This window comes from Medicago sativa, chromosome 8, assembly GCF_051527215.1.
Source record: "Medicago sativa cultivar Bolivia chromosome 8, Bolivia_mono, whole genome shotgun sequence".
Taxonomy (NCBI): Eukaryota; Viridiplantae; Streptophyta; class Magnoliopsida; order Fabales; family Fabaceae; genus Medicago; species Medicago sativa.
The window spans coordinates 1,232,560-1,253,746 of NC_140756.1; the positions used below are offsets into that span (position 1 = coordinate 1,232,560).

Genomic DNA, 21,187 nt, shown 5'->3' on the forward strand with positions numbered 1-21,187 from the left:
ATATCCCCTCTATCTTAACAGGTATGTCCTCGACAAATCCTACAAGTTTCATGGTAGAACCTACAAGTTTCATGGTAGAACGATCAGCTATCTTTAGTTCCATTTCGGTAGGTTTCAATTCTCCTATCCCTATCCTTTTAAGAAGAGACAAAGGCAGCAAACTAACACTAGCTCCTAAGTCACATAAGGCTTTGTTTATGGTTTCATTCCCAATTTCACATGGTATGGCAAAGCTACCTGGATCTCTAAGCTTAGGGGGTGCTTCTTGGATGATTGCATTAGTTTCCTTAGCCAAGGCTATTGTCTCATTATGCTCTATAGCCCTTTTCTTTGAGAAAATTTCCTTTAAAAACTTGGCATATAGAGGCATCCTAGACAAAGCTTCAGCAAAGGGAAGTTTAATGCAAATCTTCCTAAGTATGTTAACAAATTTTTCAAATTTACCCTCTAATTTAAGCTTTTCGGGATTCAAGGGGGATGGAGTTTTGTTTTCTTCAAGTGGTTTAGCTTCTTCTATCACAACTTTATCACCTAAGGGCTTGACATTCTCTTTCCCAATGTTTTTAACCTTAGCAAAAGTTTCGCCTAACTTACTACCCCTAAAAGATATGACATTAACTTGGGCTTTGGGGTTGGCTTCGGTTTGACCAGGAAAGACTCCCGGTGTTTGGGAAGATGTAGCCACTTGTTGGGCTATTTGGGCGATTTGAGTTTCAAGCATTTTAGAGTGAGTAGCAATAGAATCAACCTTGGTATTGAGCTTGGAAAGAGAATCATTCAGAAATCCAGTTTGGTTTTTAAGTTCTTGAAGTTGTTTGTTTTGGTTGGCAATAGAATTTTCCAACAAAATTTCCAAATTGGATTTTTGAGTGATTCTTTGGTTGTTTGCATAACCGGGTGGTGCTACTTGTCCATAGGGATTTTGGTTTTTATAAAATTTTTGATTTTGTCGCATCCCTTGGTTGTATTGAGCATAATTCATTTGCTCAACACCATTAATAGCACTACCTAGTTGGCAATCAACACCAGCATGACCAGCTATACCACATATTTCACAAGAAGGAGTAGATGCAGAATTGATAGCACTAACGTTGAATTTTTCAAGTTTTTCAGTTAGTGTATCAATTTTAGAAGCAAGGTGATCATAGTTAGAGACTTCGTGTATACCTGCCTCCTTTTTGGAGGGTGAAGAACTAGAGATGGCTCTCTCGTCGGTCCATCTGTAATGATTCTGAGCCATGTCTTCAATCAAGGCATACGCCTCCGTGTAATTCTTGTTCATAAGTGCTCCGCCTGCAGCTGCATCAACAGACATCTTAGTGGTATAAGACAAGCCATTATAAAAAGTGTGGACTATAAGCCACTTCTCTAGGCCATGGTGGGGACAAAGTCTTAGCATTTCCTTGAAACGCTCCCACGCCTCATAGAGAGATTCCCCATCTTTTTGATTGAACCGCGTGATTTGGTCTCTAAGTTTAGCGGTTTTAGATGGTGGAAAGAAACGGGCAAGGAATGCTTGCCTCATCTGATCCCATGAAGTAATGGAACCGACTTCGAGGGAATGGAACCAAGCGCTAGCTCTATCCCTTAAGGAAAAGGGAAAGAGATGAAGTCTTACGGCTTCTTGGTTCTCCTTCATGGTTCCACTAATTCGTAGGAAAACAGAGATGTGAAGATTGGGATCCTCAGTGGGGGATCCCGAGAATTGGTTTTGCTGCACCAAGTTAAGTAGGGCAGGCTTGATTTCAAAGTTGTCATCCTCAACCGTTGGGTACACGATAACAGCTTGTGGCTCAGCCGTAGACGGCGTTGCATACTCTTTGAGAGTGCGATTGGCCATGGCGGTGTTATTTTGTGCGTCTCTCTTTCGTCTATGCAAATACCTTTCGATCTCGTTGATTATTACAACTCGATTTCTGGTTTTTCGCATAAAAAAAATTGAGAACCCAAGAAGTTAATAATGACAGAAAAATAAAAAGTTAAAAATAAAAAAAAAGAGAAAAGAGAAAGAAGAAGAGAGAATTCTAATCACTAAGAAAAAGCTAATTAAATTAGTTAACTCCCCGGCAACGGCGCCAAAAACTTGATAGAGCCAAACCGCAAGCGCACGGCCTATCGAAGTAATAGTAGTAAGTAGAGTATCGTTCTGCTAGGGAGTTGGTCAATTTAATTAACTTTTAATGAATGATTAGAGGAGAGAAAGTTGATTAGAAAGGGTTTGATTGCTGAAGGTAAAAACAATAATAATAAAGGGCCTTAGGATCATTGGTTCATCTTAATAACTAATCCTTCACTAGACAAAACCTAAACTTCTAACTTCATGGTTTACACACTAATTTCTAAAGACCGGTTTCCCTTAGCCCCTCACCTTTCCGATGAAAGTCCGGTGAGAGTTTACTTCTAGCAACCAAGCCTATTTCACTGACATGATTACTAGAAGATGCATAGAGGATTGAAACTACTCTTTGTCTCAATAGTTGCAAAGACTATTTCACTGTTTTGCAACTATTGTCTAGATTCACTTGTTCCAACATCAAAGCTCCGCTCTCGCTTTATGAATTGATGTTTGGGATGATGGATTAACGATTATCAAACCCTCCGCTTTCGCTTCCACAGTTTGATAATTGTTAATCCACGTTAAGACGGTGAATCTAGATTAGAAATTAGGGTTACATAGAAATTAGGGTTTAGACATGTTTTGTTTAGGATTGAGTCATTAGACTCCCCAATAATCCTAAGACTAAGAAGTCTACTCACTCATGTTCATCGTAGACATGGAGGAAGGAGAGAGAAATACGGTAAAATAAATTGCAAAGAAAGTAAAAGGAAAATAAAGACTTTTATTGAAATAGCAATTGAAATAAACAAAGTAAAGCATAATTGTTCATGGTGGAGAGCTACTCTATTTATAGCTTTACAATCGAATTAGAAACTAAGCAACTAAAAGGGTAAAACAGTAAAGCTGCAACAGGGTAACTTGGCCTTGAAGAAAAAGCAGCAAAAGTGGCTTCTGGAGGTGGCACGGCCGTGCCACATGTTGGCACTGGCCGTGCCAAGCTTCTGACTTGGTGGGAACATATTTTTGTCCCGTATCTTCGTATTCTTGTGCTGTATTTGCTCCAGTCCTCTTTCTTTTGCTCCAAGACACCTTCCACCATATATTTATTCCTAAAATAAAATAAAACATAATTTGAAGTAAAATATTCTAATATAAAATAAAATGCAATAAAACTAAATCAAATCTAAAATGAAACTAAACTAAATAAGGCAATAATTAATACTATCTATGACTCATCAGTAAACAACATAACTACGACTTCCATGGGATATTTTTGCATTTTTTAAACATTCAGCCAAAATGGAGGTTAAGAAAATCTCCTCGTTAATTTGGGACATTACTCGTTTTCGACCCTTTTTTACTAGGAAGGCCATAATGTGGCCGATTTGTATTGAATCTTAGCGTGTGACAATTTGTTGGATAGGTAAACAACATAACTACGACTTCCATGGGATATCTTTGCATTCTCTAAAAATTCGGCCAAAATGGAGGTTAAGAAAATCTCCTCGTTAATTTAGGACATTACTCGTTTTCGACCCATTTTTACTAGGAAGGCCATAAAGTGGCCGATTTGTATTGAATCTTAGCATGTGACAATTCGTTGGATAGGTAAACAACATAACTACGACTTCCATGGGATATTTTTGCATTCTCTAAAAATTTAGCCAAAATGGAGGTTAAGAAAATCCCCTCGTTAATTTAGGACATTACTCGTTTTCAACCCTTTTTTATAAGGAAGGCCATAAAGTGGCCGGTTTGTATTGAATCTTAGCATGAGACAATTCGTTGGATAGGTAAACAACATAACTACGACTTCCATGGGATATTTTTGCATTCTCTAAAAATTTGGCCAAAATGGAGGTTAAGAAAATCTCCTCGTTAATTTAGGATATTACTCGTTTTCGACTCATTTTTACTAGGAAGGCCTTAAAGTGGCCGATTTGTATTGAATCTTAGCATGTGACAATTTGTTGGATAGGTAAACAACATAACTACGACTTCCATGGGATATTTTTGCATTCTCTAAAAATTCAGCCAAAATGGAGGTTAAGAAAATCTCCTCGTTAATTTGGGACATTACTCGTTTTGGACCCTTTTTTAGTAGGAAGGCCATAATGTGGCCGATTTGCATTGAATCTTAGCGTGTGACAATTCGTTGGATAGGTAAACAACATAACTACGACTTCCATGGGATATTTTTGCATTCTCTAAAAATTCGGCCAAAATGGAGGTTAAGAAAATCTCCTCGTTAATTTAGGACATTACTCGTTTTCGACCCTTTTTTATAAGGAAGGCCATAAAGTGGCCGGTTTGTATTGAATGTTAGCATGAGACAATTCGTTGGATAGGTAAACAACATAGCTACGACTTCCATGGGATATTTTTGCATTTTTTAAAAATTCAGCCAAAATGGAGGTTAAGAAAATCTCCTCGTTAATTTGGGACATTACTCGTTTTCGACCCTTTTTTACTAGGAAGGCCATAATGTGGCCGATTTGTATTGAATCTTAGCGTGTGACAATTTGTTGGATAGGTAAACAACATAACTACGACTTCCATGGGATATCTTTGCATTCTCTAAAAATTCGGCCAAAATGGAGGTTAAGAAAATCTCCTCGTTAATTTAGGACATTACTCGTTTTCGACCCATTTTTACTAGGAAGGCCATAAAGTGGCCGATTTGTATTGAATCTTAGCATGTGACAATTCGTTGGATAGGTAAACAACATAACTACGACTTCCATGGGATATTTTTGCATTCTCTAAAAATTTAGCCAAAATGGAGGTTAAGAAAATCCCCTCGTTAATTTAGGACATTACTCGTTTTCAACCCTTTTTTATAAGGAAGGCCATAAAGTGGCCGGTTTGTATTGAATCTTAGCATGAGACAATTCGTTGGATAGGTAAACAACATAACTACGACTTCCATGGGATATTTTTGCATTCTCTAAAAATTTGGCCAAAATGGAGGTTAAGAAAATCTCCTCATTAATTTAGGATATTACTCGTTTTCGACTCATTTTTACTAGGAAGGCCTTAAAGTGGCCGATTTGTATTGAATCTTAGCATGTGACAATTTGTTGGATAGGTAAACAACATAACTACGACTTCCATGGGATATTTTTGCATTCTCTAAAAATTCAGCCAAAATGGAGGTTAAGAAAATCTCCTCGTTAATTTGGGACATTACTCGTTTTGGACCCTTTTTTAGTAGGAAGGCCATAATGTGGCCGATTTGCATTGAATCTTAGCGTGTGACAATTCGTTGGATAGGTAAACAACATAACTACGACTTCCATGGGATATTTTTGCATTCTCTAAAAATTCGGCCAAAATGGAGGTTAAGAAAATCTCCTCGTTAATTTAGGACATTACTCGTTTTCGACCCTTTTTTATAAGGAAGGCCATAAAGTGGCCGGTTTGTATTGAATCTTAGCATGAGACAATTCGTTGGATAGGTAAACAACATAGCTACGACTTCCATGGGATATTTTTGCATTTTTTAAAAATTCAGCCAAAATGGAGGTTAAGAAAATCTCCTCGTTAATTTGGGACATTACTCGTTTTCGACCCTTTTTTACTAGGAAGGCCATAATGTGGCCGATTTGTATTGAATCTTAGCGTGTGACAATTTGTTGGATAGGTAAACAACATAACTACGACTTCCATGGGATATCTTTGCATTCTCTAAAAATTCGGCCAAAATGGAGGTTAAGAAAATCTCCTCGTTAATTTAGGACATTACTCGTTTTCGACCCATTTTTACTAGGAAGGCCATAAAGTGGCCGATTTGTATTGAATCTTAGCATGTGACAATTCGTTGGATAGGTAAACAACATAACTACGACTTCCATGGGATATTTTTGCATTCTCTAAAAATTTAGCCAAAATGGAGGTTAAGAAAATCCCCTCGTTAATTTAGGACATTACTCGTTTTCAACCCTTTTTTATAAGGAAGGCCATAAAGTGGCCGGTTTGTATTGAATCTTAGCATGAGACAATTCGTTGGATAGGTAAACAACATAACTACGACTTCCATGGGATATTTTTGCATTCTCTAAAAATTTGGCCAAAATGGAGGTTAAGAAAATCTCCTCGTTAATTTAGGATATTACTCGTTTTCGACTCATTTTTACTAGGAAGGCCTTAAAGTGGCCGATTTGTATTGAATCTTAGCATGTGACAATTTGTTGGATAGGTAAACAACATAACTACGACTTCCATGGGATATTTTTGCATTCTCTAAAAATTCAGCCAAAATGGAGGTTAAGAAAATCTCCTCGTTAATTTGGGACATTACTCGTTTTGGACCCTTTTTTAGTAGGAAGGCCATAATGTGGCCGATTTGCATTGAATCTTAGCGTGTGACAATTCGTTGGATAGGTAAACAACATAACTACGACTTCCATGGGATATTTTTGCATTCTCTAAAAATTCGGCCAAAATGGAGGTTAAGAAAATCTCCTCGTTAATTTAGGACATTACTCGTTTTCGACCCTTTTTTATAAGGAAGGCCATAAAGTGGCCGGTTTGTATTGAATCTTAGCATGAGACAATTCGTTGGATAGGTAAACAACATAGCTACGACTTCCATGGGATATTTTTGCATTTTTTAAAAATTCAGCCAAAATGGAGGTTAAGAAAATCTCCTCGTTAATTTGGGACATTACTCGTTTTCGACCCTTTTTTACTAGGAAGGCCATAATGTGGCTGATTTGCATTGAATCTTAGCGTGTGACAATTCGTTGGATAGGTAAACAACATAACTACGACTTCCATGGGACATTTTTGCATTCTCTAAAAATTAAGCCAAAATGGGGGTTAAGAAAATATCCTCGGTAATTTGGGACATTACTCGTTTTCGACCCTTTTTTAGTAGGAAGGCCATAATGTGGCCGATTTGTATTGAATCTTAGCGTGTGACAATTTGTTGGATAGGTAAACAACATAACTACGACTTCCATGGGATATCTTTGCATTCTCTAAAAATTCGGCCAAAATGGAGGTTAAGAAAATCTCCTCGTTAATTTAGGACATTACTCGTTTTCGACCCATTTTTACTAGGAAGGCCATAAAGTGGCCGATTTGTATTGAATCTTAGCATGTGACAATTCGTTGGATAGGTAAACAACATAACTACGACTTCCATGGGATATTTTTGCATTCTCTAAAAATTTAGCCAAAATGGAGGTTAAGAAAATCCCCTCGTTAATTTAGGACATTACTCGTTTTCAACCCTTTTTTATAAGGAAGGCCATAAAGTGGCTGGTTTGTATTGAATCTTAGCATGAGACAATTCGTTGGATAGGTAAACAACATAGCTACGACTTCCATGGGATATTTTTGCATTTTTTAAAAATTCAGCCAAAATGGAGGTTAAGAAAATCTCCTCGTTAATTTGGGACATTACTCGTTTTCGACCCTTTTTTACTAGGAAGGCCATAATGTGGCCGATTTGCATTGAATCTTAGCGTGTGACAATTCGTTGGATAGGTAAACAACATAACTACGACTTCCATGGGACATTTTTGCATTCTCTAAAAATTCAGCCAAAATGGGGGTTAAGAAAATATCCTCGTTAATTTGGGACATTACTCGTTTTCGACCCTTTTTTAGTAGGAAGGCCATAATGTGGCCGATTTGTATTGAATCTTAGCGTGTGACAATTCGCTGGATAGGTAAACAACATAACTACGACTTCCATGGGATATTTTTGCATTCTCAAATCGGCGACTTTCAGTGCCTCCCTAAATTGACGAGGAAATTTTCTTAACATCCATTTTGGCCGAATTTTTAGAGAATGTAAAAATAAACCATGGAAGTCGTAGCTATGTTGTTTACCTATCCAACGAATTGTCTCATGCTAAGATTCGATTCAAATCGGCCACTTTCCGGGCCTCCCTAAATTGACGAGGAAATTTTCTTAACATTCATTTTGGCCGAATTTTTAGAGAATGTAAAAATAAACCATGGAAGTCGTAGATATGCTGTTTACCTATCCAACGAATTGTCAAATGCTAAGATTCAATTCAAATCGGCCACTTTTTGGGCCTCCCTAAATTGATGAGGAAATTTTCTTAACATCCATTTTGGCCAAATTTCTTGAGAATGTAAAAATAAACCATGAAAGTCGTAGATATGTTGTTTACCTATCCAACGAAATGTCACATGCTAAGATTCAATTCAAATCGGCCACTTTCTAGGCATCCCTATATTGACGAGGAAATTTTCTTAACATCCATTTTGGCCGAATTTTTAGAGAATGTAAAAATAAACCATGGAAGTCATAGCTATGTTGTTTACCTATCCAACAAATTGTCACAAGCTAAGATTCAATTCAAATCGGCCACTTTCAGGGCCTCCCTAAATTGACGAGGAAATTTTCTTAACATCCATTTTGGCCGAATTTTTAGAGAATGTAAAAATAAACCATGGAAGTCATAGCTATGTTGTTTACCTATCCAACGAATTGTCACATGCTAAGATTCAATTCAAATCGGCCACTTTCTGGGCCTCCCTAAATTGACGAGGAAATTTTCTGAACATCCATTTTGGCCGAATTTTTAGAGAATGTAAAAATAAACCATGGAAGTCATAGCTATGTTGTTTACCTATCCAACGAATTGTCACATGCTAAGATTCAATTCAAATCGGCCACTTTCTGGGCCTCCCTAAATTGACGAGGAAATTTTCTTAACATCCATTTTGGCCGAATTTTTAGAGAATGTAAAAATAAACCATGGAAGTAGTAGATATGCTGTTTACCTATCCAACGAATTGTCAAATGCTAAGATTCAATTCAAATCGGCCACTTTCCGGGCCTCCCTAAATTGACGAGGAAATTTTCTTAACATCCATTTTGGCCGAATTTTTAGAGAATGTAAAAATAATCCATGGAAGTCGTAGATATGCTGTTTACCTATAAAACGAATTGTGACATGCTAAGATTCGATTCAAGTCGGCCACTTTCCGGGCCTCCCTAAATTGACGAGGAAATTTTCTTAACATCCATTTTGGCCGAATTTTTAGAGAATGTAAAAATAATCCATGGAAGTCGTAGATATGCTGTTTACCTATCCAACGAATTGTCAAATGCTAAGATTCAATTCAAATCGGCCACTTTCTGGGCTTCCCTAAATTGATGAGGAAATTTTCTTAACATCCATTTTTGCCGAATTTTTAGAGAATGTAAAAATAAACCATGAAAGTCATAGATATGTTGTTTACCTATCCAACGAATTGTCACATGCTAAGATTCAATTCAAATCGGCCACTTTCAGGGCCTCCCTAAATTGACGAGGAAATTTTCTTAACATCCATTTTGGCCGAATTTTTAGAGAATGTAAAAATAAACCATGGAAGTCATAGCTATGTTGTTTACCTATCGAACGAATTGTCACATGCTAAGATTCAATTCAAATCGGCGACTTTCAGGGCCTCCCTAAATTGACGAGGAAATTTTCTTAACATCTATTTTGGCCGAATTTTTAGAGAATGTAAAAATAAACCATGGAAGTCGTAGCTATGTTGTTTACCTATCCAACGAATTGTCTCATGCTAAGATTCGATTCAAATCGGCCACTTTCCGGGCCTCCCTAAATTGACGAGGAAATTTTCATAACATTCATTTTGGCCGAATTTTTAGAGAATGTAAAAATAAACCATGGAAGTCGTAGATATGCTGTTTACCTATCCAACGAATTGTCAAATGCTAAGATTCAATTCAAATCGGCCACTTTTTGGGCCTCCCTAAATTGATGAGGAAATTTTCTTAACATCCATTTTGGCCAAATTTCTTGAGAATGTAAAAATAAACCATGAAAGTCGTAGATATGTTGTTTACCTATCCAACGAATTGTCAAATGCTAAGATTCAATTCAAATCGGCCACTTTCCGGGCCTCCCTAAATTGACGAGGAAATTTTCTTAACATCCATTTTGGCCGAATTTTTAGAGAATGTAAAAATAATCCATGGAAGTCGTAGATATGCTGTTTACCTATAAAACGAATTGTGACATGCTAAGATTCGATTCAAGTCGGCCACTTTCCGGGCCTCCCTAAATTGACGAGGAAATTTTCTTAACATCCATTTTGGCCGAATTTTTAGAGAATGTAAAAATAATCCATGGAAGTCGTAGATATGCTGTTTACCTATCCAACGAATTGTCAAATGCTAAGATTCAATTCAAATCGGCCACTTTCTGGGCTTCCCTAAATTGATGAGGAAATTTTCTTAACATCCATTTTGGCCGAATTTTTAGAGAATGTAAAAATAAACCATGAAAGTCATAGATATGTTGTTTACCTATCCAACGAATTGTCACATGCTAAGATTCAATTCAAATCGGCCACTTTCAGGGCCTCCCTAAATTGACGAGGAAATTTTCTTAACATCCATTTTGGCCGAATTTTTAGAGAATGTAAAAATAAACCATGGAAGTCATAGCTATGTTGTTTACCTATCGAACGAATTGTCACATGCTAAGATTCAATTCAAATCGGCGACTTTCAGGGCCTCCCTAAATTGACGAGGAAATTTTCTTAACATCCATTTTGGCCGAATTTTTAGAGAATGTAAAAATAAACCATGGAAGTCGTAGCTATGTTGTTTACCTATCCAACGAATTGTCTCATGCTAAGATTCGATTCAAATCGGCCACTTTCCGGGCCTCCCTAAATTGACGAGGAAATTTTCTTAACATTCATTTTGGCCGAATTTTTAGAGAATGTAAAAATAATCCATGGAAGTCGTAGATATGCTGTTTACCTATCCAACGAATTGTCAAATGCTAAGATTCAATTCAAATCGGCCACTTTTTGGGCCTCCCTAAATTGATGAGGAAATTTTCTTAACATCCATTTTGGCCAAATTTCTTGAGAATGTAAAAATAAACCATGAAAGTCGTAGATATGTTGTTTACCTATCCAACGAAATGTCACATGCTAAGATTCAATTCAAATCGGCCACTTTCTAGGCATCCCTAAATTGACGAGGAAATTTTCTTAACATCCATTTTGGCCGAATTTTTAGAGAATGTAAAAATAAACCATAGAAGTCATAGCTATGTTGTTTACCTATCCAACAAATTGTCACAAGCTAAGATTCAATTCAAATCGGCCACTTTCAGGGCCTCCCTAAATTGACGAGGAAATTTTCTTAACATCCATTTTGGCCGAATTTTTAGAGAATGTAAAAATAAACCATGGAAGTCATAGCTATGTTGTTTACCTATCCAACAAATTGTCACATGCTAAGATTCAATTCAAATCGGCCACTTTCTGGGCCTCCCTAAATTGACGAGGAAATTTTCTTAACATCCATTTTGGCCGAATTTTTAGAGAATGTAAAAATAAACCATGGAAGTCGTAGATATGCTGTTTACCTATCCAACGAATTGTCAAATGCTAAGATTCAATTCAAATCGGCCACTTTCTAGGCCTCCCTAAATTGATGAGGAAATTTTCTTAACATCCATTTTGGCCGAATTATTAGAGAATGTAAAAATAATCCATGGAAGTCGTAGATATGCTGTTTACCTATCCAACGAATTGTCAAATGCTAAGTGTAGACCAAGATTTTCGGGTGTCAAGCCATTGATTGGACTTGAACCTTCAATCTACCGGACTTGCTCGATTTTATTCTTGGGAAGGGAAAAAGAGATTGAAAAACCCTTTTTGGATCCGGGGGTCGGTTACGATTCGGGAAGGTGTTAGGCACCCGCGTCGTTCACGGTACTCCGTGAGAACCTCTTTCTAACTTTTATTTTTATTTGGAAAATTATTGCTTAAGTATAAGTGAAAGAATGGAGGGAGAAGAAGTTGGAGTTTTGGTTATTTTTATTTGATTGATTTGAAAGGATTAAAGCCTCTGCCTACGTACCCTTAAAAGGGATCAAAACCACCATAGTTCACTCTAATAAAGATATTTTTGTGGGTTAGGTTGATTTTAATTTGATTTTGAAAATGATTTTGAGAAGGGTTGCGAGACCTCAAGGTATATAAGAATAAAATAGAAGTGAGGTTGGTTCAATTTTATTTGAGAAATTTAGTCTTAAGTTTAATTAAAGCTTCATTGAAAATTTGATTAAGAAAATAAAGGAAAAATCTCTTGGATTTGGATCCAAGGTTTATTAAGAAAAGGATTTGATTTTTGCTTATTTGATTTTTTGAGATGAAAATGATTTTTCTAATTAACGGAAAGCTAGCGTAATAACGTGAAAACTAAAGCGAGCGTAAAGCGATAAATAAAGTGATAGTGTCGGTGCAAGTGTCGGTGCTTGTGTTACCTACATTATTACAAAAGAAAATCCTAGATACATTCTATGGCCTGTTTGCCAAGCTACAAACCCATGGTAAAATATACATCCATTTCCTAGTTATACACACTAAATATTATGGAATTTAAATAAAATGCAGGTATAAAGGAAATGCAAGTGATCATCTAGAATTAAAGTAACATGGCAAGATCATAAGAAAACTCAAATGCATCATATCAAGACATAAAGTAGAAATTGAAATATTAAAGCCAAAGTTAACACAAGATATTGTAAGAGTATTAAAAATGCATGGAAATAAATCCTTTCAAAACATTAAAGCAAAAAATAAAGGAACATAGATTAAAGCATTTTGAAACACTTGGATGAAAGCCATAAAAAGAGTTTAGAATATGCATGAGCTAAATTTTCAAGTTTAAGCCAAGTAAAAAAAACTAAGATGCAATAAGTAAATAAAAACTACAAACCAAGTGGTAACTAAGGTATGCTAAATAATTTTCTTAAGATGAATGTAAGACAATTTTACAACACCAAATAAATTGGTAAAATGCATGACAAAATTTTAACATAAGTAATTGAAGTGTTAAAAAGGATGCATGAGTTCAAAATGGTTTATGTATGAAAGAAGATGTGCAGGGAAAATAGTCAAAGTATGCTGAACCAAGTAAAAGAGAATGAAGTATGCATGGAAGTGTATTTCTCAAGCCTGAACTGAAACAAAATTCGAATGCATGGACACTAAGTTCGAACCGACAAGTAAAGATGAATAACAATGTAAGATTTGGTGGAAAAAACTTAGTCTCCAATTTAAGCTAATCAATGCATGAAACACGAATTAAAATGCTATACCAAAATAAAAGATTGGAAAGTGCCGCAAGACATAGATCTTTAATAAGAAAACAGCGGGTACAGCAAACAGGTGGTGTGTGCATAGCAGAAACACTAGACAAAGCAGAACGGGCTGAAGGAGAGCATGAATGGGCCAGGCCAAAGGGATAAGGACATGGACCGGTTCAGGACCTGGAGCGGGTCAACCGAACCGGTCCAATATCAACACCATATATAAACACGTTTTTAGGGTTTACAAATCATTTTAACCCCATTCTTGTTCCCTTAGGCCAACGGCGCTACTCTTCTTCATCTTTTCCAAAACTTTTGACATGAGAAGCTTACATAACACACAGAGACATAGTTCAAAAATTTCCACTCTTCAAGCATGCCACACAAACAACATGATTTTAGATCTAAACAGAACCAAAGAGTAGGATGAGTAGTGGTCGGAGTTACTCCGGCATGGTGGCCGGCGAGATCGCCGCCACGCCGGAGTTATGAACATCGTTTTCTTTTTTTTTTTTTAAAAAAAATTTCTTTCTGGATCTTCGACCACACACATCTTCTCTATTCAAATCACGAAACAACACAACAAGCAACATACAAATCCGTTTAGATCTACGTTTTCAAAAATAAAAACCCCGGTTTCCATCTTCAACATTTCAAACATTTTCAAACAAAACATTCACATCAGAGATAGTTTAAGAACGAACGTAGAGGGTATGAAGATGGCTTACCTCGATTGTGAATGGATAACAAACTCAAGATGGGAAAACTTCTAGATCCAATAAGCATAAGTTCGGATCCGAGCTGGTATTGCTCCTCCTCGTTGAATCCGATTCGTTTCCGTACCAAACTTGCTCTTCTGTATGTGTTAAGCCCGATCTGCTACTGGTTTTATGGCAAGAGACCGAAAATAATGAATCTAGTATGATTTATCCTTTTTTGATTGCATTAAGTGTTTCTGGAAAGAGATTTGAGGCTATTGTGATATGGATTTCCGAAAATGAAAGTGTTATGGTGATTTTGATGTTGCTGGAATTTGGTTAATGTTCATATGTTCTTCATGTTCATATGAATTTTTGATTTTTGTTTTTGAGTATTTGATTCGAATTTGTGAAAAGAAATGAAGAATTAGGGTTTGTTGCTGAAAAGCTGCGGCTACAGTGAAGACTAATGATTGGACCTCTGCTGCCATAAATGACAGTCTATTTATAGGCTGTCATTTTAGGGTTTCAGAGCCTGAGCGAAAAAAGACCAAAATGCCCTCATGTCTCTGATGAAAAAGTGCCAGCACAACAAAAACGAAAACTGGGGACCAAGTCTCCTATAAGACCAATGACAGACTGACACTTGGACAAGACTAAAGGACTCAAGGACTAAAATGAAATAAGAATAATAATAAAAAGGCAAAAAGAAAATAAAAAGGATGGTGAGTTTTTAACTCACGTGACTAAAACAAAATATTAATAAAAATTGTAATAAAAATAATAATAATAATAATAATAATAATAATAATAATAATAATAAATAAAGACTTTATCTTAAATGAGGTATTTTAAAATACCTCTCTGCCGAAGTTTTGACTGAAACGTCTAAAATAACGCGGCGTTTTAAAGCGCGAACAAAATTCTTTTAAAAAATATTTAGTTTTAAAAAAGCTGACGCGCAAAAGAAATAATTACACGAAAGTTGGACAAAAAGAAATTCGCTTTGAACTGTAAAATAAAGCCTTAAAAATTTTAAAAGACGACTAAATGACTTTAAATAAATAAAGCGAAAAGAGTTTGACGTTTTAAAAAATACGACTAAAAAGAAATGACTGGTCCAAAATTGGAGTATGACAGATGCCCCTATTTAAGTTTCTTCGTCACAAAGATTTGGAAGAAGACTTTTAAATCGATGGGTCGAAGAGACTTAAATACTTAAATACACCACTTTTGGACCAGTCGAGATGCTAAGAGTGTAATGTTCATGAGTGTTATGGTATGCATGTGTACAATGTTATTATGAATGCAATGACGACAAACATATACTGACTGGGGGAACAAACTGATAAATAACACTGGGGAGATAAAGCCTGTCTAATACTGACTGCCATGGTAAAGGCGAAAATGCGGAGGATAAAGCTTGTCTTTTATCAACTGCCGTGATAAAGACGAAAGTACCGAAGATAAAGCTTGGAACGGGCAATAAAGCTTAAGACGGAAAATAAAGCTTGAGACGGGAAGTAAAGCTTGTCTATTACCAACAGCCCGTAGTAAAGACGGAGATACAGAAGATAAAGCTTGTCTATTACCAACAGCCGCGGTAAAGACGAAAATACAGATGATAAAGCTTGTCGGAATATAAAGCTTGAACAGACGGTAAAGCCTGGAATATAAAGCTCATACAGCAAATAAAGCTTAAGTCAGGATGTAAAGCTTGCGACGGAAAATAAAGCTTAAGACGGAAAATAAAGCTTATGACGGAAAATAAAGCTTGAGATGGAAAGTAAAGCTTATCAATTACCAACAGCCCGTGGTAAACGATGCCAATGCGGAAGATAAAGCTTGGACTGAAAAATAAAGCTCAGACAGGAGATAAAGCTTGAGACTGAACATAAAGCTTGAGACAAAAGTAAAGCTTGAGGTGGAAAGTAAAGCTTATCAATTACCAACAGCCCGTGGTAAATGATGAAAATGCGGAAGATAAAGCTTGTCTACTACCAACTGCCGTGGTAAAGACGAAAACACTGATTAAAACTTGTCTATTACCAACTGCACGTGGTAACGACAAAAATGCAGAAGATAAAGCTTGTCTATTACCAACTGCCCGTGGTAACGACGAAAATACAGAAGATAAAGCTTGTCTATTACCAACTGCCCGTGGTAACGACGAAAATACAGAAGATAAAGCTTGTCTATTACCAACTGCCCGTGGTAAAGACGAAAGAACGGAAGATAAAGCTTGTCTATTACCAACTGCCGTGGTAAAGACGAATATACTGATTGGTATCGGTAAAGTGATTACTTGATGGGACCTGCCACCTGAACACATACTGATTGGTGACATTTATGGATTAGACACTTTGAGATTGACATCTTGTGTATTGGAGTAAGACGCAGGAACATAATGCAACTATGCATGAATGATATTTGTATGTGTGCTATGTATGCATGGATGAATGAATGCATATGAGACTTATTTGACAGAATAATGGTGAGACTGTTGAGACCAGATTGGGCAGGTCCGAAGAAAGTGGCCCGACATCATGTTGCAAGCATCTGACACCCTTCATTGGGGATAACATCCCTGGGGATGAACCAAACACTGACGGGGTAAAGCCCTTCGAACCACTGACGGGGTAAAGCCCTTCAAACCACTAACGGGGTAAAGCCCTTCAAATCACTGACAGGGTAAAGCCCTTCAAACCACTGATGGGGTAAAGCCCGCATTCTTAACCATTGATGGGGTAAAAACCCAAATTCAAACCAAGCTGATGGGGTAAAGCTCATATTCAAACCAACTGATGGGGTCAAGCCCATAATCAACTACTGAAAGGGGGGAAGGGCCCAATAACCAATTACTGAAAAGAGAATGCCCCGTAATCAAACCGCTTGAAGGGATAACAACCCATTGATCATACTGCTGAGGGGAGAACGCCCCATAATCAAATCACTTGAAGAGAGAATGACACATTGATCATACCGCTGCACAGGGTAACAACCCATTAATTATGCCACTGAGGAGATACCAGATACCAACCCATTAATTGAAACACTGAAGAGGTAACAAACTTTTTAATCAGGCCGCTGAAGATGTAACATATCATCAATTCAACCACTGGAGGGGTAACAACCCATTGATCATACTGCAAAAGGGGGTAATGACACATTAATTATACCGCTGATGGGATACAACCCAACAAACAAAACTGCTGATGGGAATATGACCCAATATGACGTCTCAGTTGATGGTGAAGCAATCCTTCCTTGGGGTAAAGCCCGCCAATCAGAAACCTGACAGAAGTCGCCTTTCCTTGAGATAAGAACCAATCAATCAACCCACAAGCAAAAGATGTCATTGATCAAACCACAGGCAGCATTCACTATCAATCAAAGCACTGGCAGATGACGCCATTTCTCAAACCACAGACAGAAGTTGCCATTTCTCGGGATAAAACCCATCAATCAAAGTTTGACAGAAGTCGCCATTTGTAAGCCAGCACAAAGTGCGTTCTTCCATTTAATCCACTTGAAATTGTGATGACTCTGTCTTTGTTTTTTTTTTTGTATATTTTTTTGAATCCCTAATTTTTGCTTGGACCGCCCTTTCGGGTTTTCAATCCACCGGGTATATATTCTTTTTGTTTGCCCCTAATTTTTGCCTGGACTGCCCTTTCGGGTTTTCAATCCACCAGGGCGCTCCTTTTTGCCTAAGCCGCCTTTTCAGGTTTTCGACTTAGCGAGCTTTTCTCTTTTTTGTTCTCTTTTTCCCTTCTTTTTTTTTTGACAGAGGTCATCTCACAGCTTTTGGTCATGCTTACCTTGCAGAGTTTAAATGTCCTTGAGACGAATGTTGATGTATGATTCTACTACTCATAAATTCAAAGAAGATGTACCTGTTGTTTATGCTTTTCAAAAGACAATTAAAAAAGTTTTAAATTTTTGCTCTGAGTATTCACATCAAAAATAGAAGAAAATTATGCAAACAGAATAACTGAGAATTTCAAATAAATGGGCACAGGCTCAAATTAGATGTAAAAGAGTGGTGACCTGCCAAAGGCGTGGCTCCACAGATTTTAAAAGTTTTGGAAAATGGTAATTATATGGAAAAGTTACATTGAACACAATAATCATTGTGCTCCCTAACAACTTTGAATTCCACTGTTCCGAGTCTTTGACCTGCAGATGCTTTATATCGGGAGTTCTTTGACAGTTAGGATGCCCCAGATGAATCATACTTGATTTGATGAAGATGCCTTGCCATAAGTCGGAAGTCTTTTGACGACTGGAATGCCCCAAGTGAGTCATGTCCATCCAGATGCAGTTACTTTGTCATAATCCTTAACTTTTGCATAGGTCGCCCTTGCGGGTTTCAACCTATCAGGATAAACACATTTTTCTTTTTTTTGTCTCTAACTTTTGCATGGACCGCCCTTTCGGGATTTCAATCCATCGAGACGCTCTTTTTTGCCTAAGCCGCTTTTTCAAGTTTGCGACTTATCGAGCTGATTTTTGATTTTCTTTCTTCATGTCTCTAATTTTTGCATGGACCGCCCTTTCGGGTTTTCAATCCATCGAGACGCTCTTTTTTGCCTAAGCCGCTTTTTCAAGTTTGCGACTTATCGAGCTTTTCATTTTAACAAAGTATTTCTTGACTGCATTGGCATTCACAGGACATACAAGTTTGTCACCATGCTTTTGTAATTAGGCATTCCATTGCCCCTGGAATCAGACAACATATTTTTGAGCGCAAAGCCACTTTCTTGACATTCACGGGGACGAGCCTTCTTTGTCGAATACTTGATATAACTGTCGGTGGCACACGACAAAAACACTTTTGAATTCAATCAAGCTTGGCTTTCATTGGAACTTCCGTTGACAGGACTTTGACCTCCATGTGGGGGCACTGCCTTTATACTGTGTACTGAGGGAAGGTGGGGGGGTTGCCCCTGTTGAAGTGTGCACTTGAAGTATAACATCCCTGCAAGGCAGATGGTAGCATCTCGTGCCAGTCTTTGTACATGAAAGTCCTCTTCTGGACAATCTTTCTTGATATTCACAGCTTCGATGGCCAAGATGCCCCAGTAGGCGAGAAATCACATTGGAAACTTCTTCTTCATACTCCTCTTCAGTCTCGGATACAAGGAATTCAAAGTTGAGAGAGTACAGGGTTTAAGTGTTCAACGGGTTTATTAATGCATGATTTGATTATTGATATAAACATTATGATTATGCAAATATGTGGAAATGATTTAAAGAAAAGAATTTTTGGTTTTTTGTATTACCATCTTTCCATAAAAAGCACAAAATAAAAACAAAGTCGGGATCAAAGCGACCTTTTAATTAATGATGAAAATACATAAAGCAAAAAGCCCTAAATAAGTTCACTTCCGTGTCGGGTGGGACGAAAGGATTTTTTTTTTTTGAAAAACATAAAGCAACAAACAAACATATTAGTTAAACAAATGAGTAGTAGAAATAAACATCAACAAAGACCCAAATGCAGCTAAACATTCCATGTACCAACATCAGGTTCCACGATCCGATAACAGATTAACTTGCACCTTCAAATTCAAAACTCTTCAAAAGGTATGAGATTTTTCTGGATCAACTTCTGAACTATCTTCTGCAATGCACAACAGTGCTCAATATCATGACCTGGTGCCCCTTGATGGAAAGCACAAAAGTGGTCGGACCTGTACCGGGATGTCAATTTTGCTGGCACTGGAAGAGGTGCCTTGGTATAGACCAAATTCCTTTCAAGCAACTTTGGAAGCAACTCTGCATACTTCATGGGAATGGGATCGACCTGTTTCCTTGAAGTCTGTTGTTGATATTGCTGAATCTGAGGATGATAAACCGGATTTTGAACAGTATTGGTGATGGGCTTAATAGCAGCAACAGAGTGAGAAATCAAATACTGTTGTTGACTTTGTTGAAATTGGGGCTGATAACCCGGATTTTGAACAGCATTGATGGACCTAACAGCGACAACAAAGTGAGGAGCCAGATGTTGTTGACTTGGTTGAAATTGGGGCTGATAACCCGGATTTTGAACAGTATTTATGGGCTTGATAGCGGCAACAGAGTGAGAAGCCAGATGTTGTTACTGAAGTAGCACCTTTATATCCGGGTCTTCGAAGAACTCAGTGTTATTTCCAATCAACTTTTGAACTTCTTCCTTCAAAGCGTAACATTGCCAAGCGTCATGGCCTGGTGCCCCTTGATGGAAATCACATTTGAGGTCAGGGCGATACCAAGATGGCAGCGGATTCGGCACCCGAGGAGGTGACCTGGTTTGAACAAGTCTCTTCTTAAGCAAGATAGGAAGCAGAGTTGCGTATTTGATAGGAATTGGGTCAAACTGCGATGCTTTTCGAGCCTGATTTTGAAGAATAAGCTGCTGAGGAGCCTGACTTTGAGGGATAAGCTGCTGAGGAGCCTGATTTTGAGGGATAAGCTGCTGAGGAGCCTGATTCTGGGAAGTAAATGGCTGAGGAGCCTGATTCTGAGTAGTAAACGACTGAGGCTGTTGAGGAACCTGTTGTCGAGGTCGTTTCATGCACATTGGCTGACATAATGGCTGAGACCTTTGCTGAACAAGCGGTGAATCCTTTGCAACCATCAATGAAGATACTAGGCTAGTTAACCTCTCTACCTCAGCCCGAAGCGTTGTTACCTCTCCACGAAGCTCATGGACCTCTTGCTCAAGCTGATCCATCTTTTGTGTTTGCATGAGTGTTTGCATGTGCGAGCCGAACTTGTATGAAAACATCGAACCACTTTACTGACGGATTCCTTTTGTACATAGAGATAAAGTATAAGACACGGACTAGAAACTATGAATGCAACATGATGCATGATATGTTTATGCAAAAAAATGTATAATTTTTTTTGTTATCGAAGGATTTATCAAGGTAGATTGTAAACATTGCAGGTGAACATGGTTTCATTTTGAAGATTTGTAAAGATATTGCAATAGGTTTCCTTTTCAAAAGGTAAGAACGAACCCAAGGAAGAAGTTCTTAACAAAAGCAAAAGCTTCGGTAAGATTTTTGAAGTTGTATTGCTTGGTATTCATTCTTACAAAGGTCCATTCCTTCGATGTTTACAAAAAACTTGGCTAAATTCTTTAATAGTTTTATGAATGGGAAAAAATGTTTTATGGATGAATGCATGAATGCGTGATGATGCTAAGAACATTGAATACATGATGAGGTTTAAGGTATACATGCTGGAGCTTAAGGGACACAACGCCATTTGGTAAGGACTATGGTTTCCATTTGCACAAGCAACAAGGGTTCTACCAAGTTCCC

The 21,187-nt window shown here is 37.5% G+C and overlaps 1 non-coding gene across 1 annotated transcript; it reads left to right on the forward strand.

The window, feature by feature from the left end:
- Positions 1–1,370: 1,370 nt before the first annotated feature.
- LOC146896215 (small nucleolar RNA R71) lies at positions 1,371–1,477 on the forward strand. The gene has a single exon (XR_015024279.1). It is a non-coding gene; the product is annotated as a small nucleolar RNA R71 (small nucleolar RNA).
- The last annotated feature ends 19,710 nt before the right edge of the window (positions 1,478–21,187 follow it).